Below are 4,312 nucleotides of genomic sequence, written 5' to 3' on the forward strand. Positions count from 1 at the left end.
ATAGTTATTTGAATGACTCTTACCATAATATGTTACGTTAACATACCAGGCACGTTCTCAGTTGGTTATTTATGCCTCATATAAAGTACACTTATTCAGCCTGTTGTTCACTATTCTTTATTTATTTTAAATTGCCTTTCAAATGTCTATTCTTGGTGTTGGGTTTTATCAAATAAATTTACCCCAAAAATGCGACTTATACTCCAGTGCGACTTATATATGTTTTTTTCCTTCTTTATTATGCATTTTCGGCCGGTGCGACTTATACTCCGAAAAATACGGTAACTCTTCTTTGAAACGGGACGATATAAACATCCCATCAGTCGGCATCCCAGTGAGAGCAGACATTGTACAGCGAGGGATTGTTTTCTTATGTTTGTATTTCTTGTTTAGCACTTAGCAATACTGCTACGTACTGGACCTGTTTAACACTCAGCTTCTAAAACTTGTAGCTCATCCTCCTTATATGCAGGCTCAAAAATCACATTTTTTTCCAAAGTAGTCCTTGTTGTCTCTAATGAAGGAAAATGCGAAAGTTGTGATGTGTCTGTGAAAAGAATACGTTGCTGTATGCTTAAAATGACCAAAAAGGTCAATGTTACATGTCATTATGAATGTGCCTGTTAATACATTACATACATACTTACAGCCAGTGTTGGGACTAACGCGTTACAAAGTAACGCGTTACTGTAACGCCGTTAGTTTCGGCGGTAACTAGTAATCTAACGCGTTATTTTTTTATATTCAGTAACTCAGTTACCGTTACTACATGATGCGTTACTGCGTTATTTTACGTTATTTTTTATGTAGTATCGGCTAGAAACTGATGCGCTGCGGTGTCGTTCTTCTGAATCTTCCTCTGTCACAAGCCGGAGAGAAGAAAAGAGCCGTGTGTCTGGGTGTGGGTGTGGGGGGGAGGGACACACGTGATCCGCGGTTTGATATATAAAACAAAACAAAAAGGTTGTTCGCATGCACGTTCAGTCCACACACAGCGTGGTCATGGCGAGCGGAGTAACGGAGGAGCTTGAACGCCCCGCGCCATTTAATCGGTGTGTTTATAGGAGCAGACTCAGTTGTGCAAGACGAGGGTTTTAAACACATGCTGAACGTGCTTGAGCCACGTTACGACATCCCGTCACGCACCCACTTCAGTGATAAGATTGTGCCAGATCTTTATGAGCAGGAGAAGAAAAAAGTTGTGGATGAACTATCCAGAGCATCATCTGTTGCGCTCACGACAGACTGGTGGACGTCCAGGGAAACTATGTGACGATAAGCGCTCACTTCATCACAGCAGACTGGCAGATGAGCAGACACGCCCCCTCTACGAGAGTCACCTTGCACAGGTACTGACACAAGCAGTGGAGGAATGGAAGATAAAGATATCCCAGTCACAAGTGATAATGCCAAAAATCACATAAATGCAGTGAATGAGGCAGGACTGGGACCACAGATAGGTGCTTTGCACATGTAGTGAATTTGGCATCACATCTCAGTCAATAGGATGGATCAGGAAGGAGGTTTCCTAGCACAACAGCTGCTCATGTGCTTAAGACAAAGCAAGAAATGCTAAAGCTGCCTACTCATAAAGCTCATACATGATGTCCCAACGAAGTGGAACTCCACTTATGATATGTTGGAGCAGCAGGCAGCTATATACTCTGAATTGACCCACAAGACCCTGAAGACAAATGTCAAAGACATCATCACCCTGTCTGATGATGATGTGAGAGTGGCAGAGGAGGTCCTCCAGGTGTTTAAACCCTTCAAAACTGTTACATCTCTACTGAGCACTGAAACTTCACCATCTGTGTCAATGATCCTGCCACTGAAAACAAGGATTGTACAATCCATGACTCCAAGTGTGGAAGACAGCACCATCACTTTAGATGTCAGACTTTATTTCACTATCTATGTTTCAAGGAAGATGATGTGCCTTCTTATGTTGCACTTTAAGTTGTTTTTTATTAATGGTCATTGGTCCACGTTTAAAGAAAGGAGAAATGCCTTTTTATGTTGCACTGTTTTTCATTAATTATGTTAAAATGAAAATAAAAATGCATGTCAAGTTTATCAACAGATTGTATTATTCTCCAGTGCAATAACAGTATTGTAATGAAGGCTAAAAGGGCATTAATGGGAGCTTCAAAAAAAAAAGAAGAAAAAAATAAGTAACTAAATAGTTACTTTTCACAGTAACGCATTACTTTTTGATGTAAGTAACTGAGTTAGTAACTGAGTTACTTTTGAAATTAAGTAACTAGTAATTGTAACTAGTTACTGGTTACTGGGGTTCAATCCCCACCTTCTACCTTCCTAGTCACGTCCGTTGTGTCCTTGGGCAAGACACTTCACCCTTTGCCTCTGATGGCTGCTGGTTAGCGCCTTGCATGGCAGCTCCCGCCATCAGTGTGTGAATGTGTGTGTGAATGGGTAAATGTGGAAATACTGTCAAAGCGCTTTGAGTACCTTGAAGGTAGAAAAGCACTATACAAGTATAACCCATTTATCATTTATTTATTTATTTTCAGTAACTAACCCAACACTGCTTACAGCATGTGTATAAAACATTGATGGAGGTGTTTGGCCACTTTATAAGCGCAATAGATACAATAACTCCCATTACCTCCATTGTTAGCTGACTTTTGCTAGCGTTTATTTACGAGTTAGAATGTATGAATGTAATGTAATGAAAGAAAAATATATATATGTGCTTGTCTCAGATAAGGATTGTGAATAATAGGCAACATTTAAAATAAAAAAGTGCGGTTCCACTTTAGCCGTTCGCACAAAAACCTGGCGTACGCCTTTTTTTCACAGCAAAGTATCAAGATTGCGCTGCCGCACGGCAACTTCATGGCTCACGTGTTCACATTTCTACATGCTGTGGATATTTTGGCGACACACAGAGGTGATACTGGGCAACTGTTTGAATAAAAAATGTGCAAACTAACTCTCCTCAGACTGATTCATGCGCACATCAGAGACATATGGACACCCAAACAGTTAATTTCCCATACAATGCAGCAGAACAGGCCGGTATTTTTGCGCAATTTGCAAAAATGCACCGACACCCAACTGTCCTAAACAGAGCTACTGACTGCACACATAGTGCTCTAAAAGCACTATCATATGACGAATATGTATATGGCAACAGGAAACATTTGGGGCGGCATGGCTCGGTTGGTAGAGCGGCCATGCCAGCTGTGTGCAAAGTACACTCATTTTAAAAAGCTGTGGGTTAAGTGTGAAATACTAAACCACACCTTTTCCTCAGCGCATGCATGCACTGTTGCAGTAGCTTGCAACAACCGTGGAATAGAGTACATTTTTTACACTCCAGCAAGAAGCACCTGCAAGTCATTGTCGGTGAAATTCTTCTATTTTGCAGTCTTGATCATTATCTTTGTGTTTTCTGAATGTGTAAATGAGAAATCCAAGGCAGATGGCTAATTTTAATATGTTTTGTGTATTTAAATGGGGGATCATTTCCACCTTGACTGGGATACAAAAAAGAAAGGTGCTTGAATGAATACGTGCGCACACATTCCTACATCTGAATTTGTTGTAAGAAATCCACACAGCTCTTAATGCATGAGGCCCAAGGACCTATGATAAAATATTGATAAAATATTAATTGAAGTATTTAAAGTTTTGATTAGGCAATTATATTTTGAATTTCAGTTTATTCACAATGCCATTGATTGTATTATTATTGATGTACCGGTAATAATTTTTTTCCAAATGCCTTTCTTTCATTGAACTTAATTTAAACATGTAAACGTTATGTTGTGAATTAATTATTATAGAAAAGGGTTAGGATTAACTATGAGCATTGCTTCTTCCTATTCCTTTTGACATATGTTGAATTGTGCAAATGTAACCATGTGACGTTCCTTAATGTAACTTGTTGAACATGTCTAAAACAAATACATCATATCCATAACCATTTATGACACAAAGCACAATGTTTTTGACCTGTTTTTTTTTGGGGGGGTGGGGGGGCGGTTCCTGGACCATTGCATGAGGAAAATGTTCTGTATTTGTACTTATTTGTATTTAGTATTGTCTGAATTGTCCATTCTTCTCATTTAATTTCTGCCTATTTCTTTTTACTCTTTCGGTTTATGCAACAGCTTTCTTCCACTCAGATTTCAGCCCGGTGCCGCTACTTGACGTGTCGAAATCTACCAGCAGATTTTAGATCGTTCGACATCTTACAGTCTAAGTCAAAATTAAAGAGAATCAGAAATTAGGTAAACTATAGAATGGTGCTGTAAGAACTTTGAAAAAAAGAGCCTTTTAAAAA

Source organism: Entelurus aequoreus, linkage group LG10, assembly GCF_033978785.1.
Source record: "Entelurus aequoreus isolate RoL-2023_Sb linkage group LG10, RoL_Eaeq_v1.1, whole genome shotgun sequence".
NCBI classification, from domain to species: domain Eukaryota; kingdom Metazoa; phylum Chordata; class Actinopteri; order Syngnathiformes; family Syngnathidae; genus Entelurus; species Entelurus aequoreus.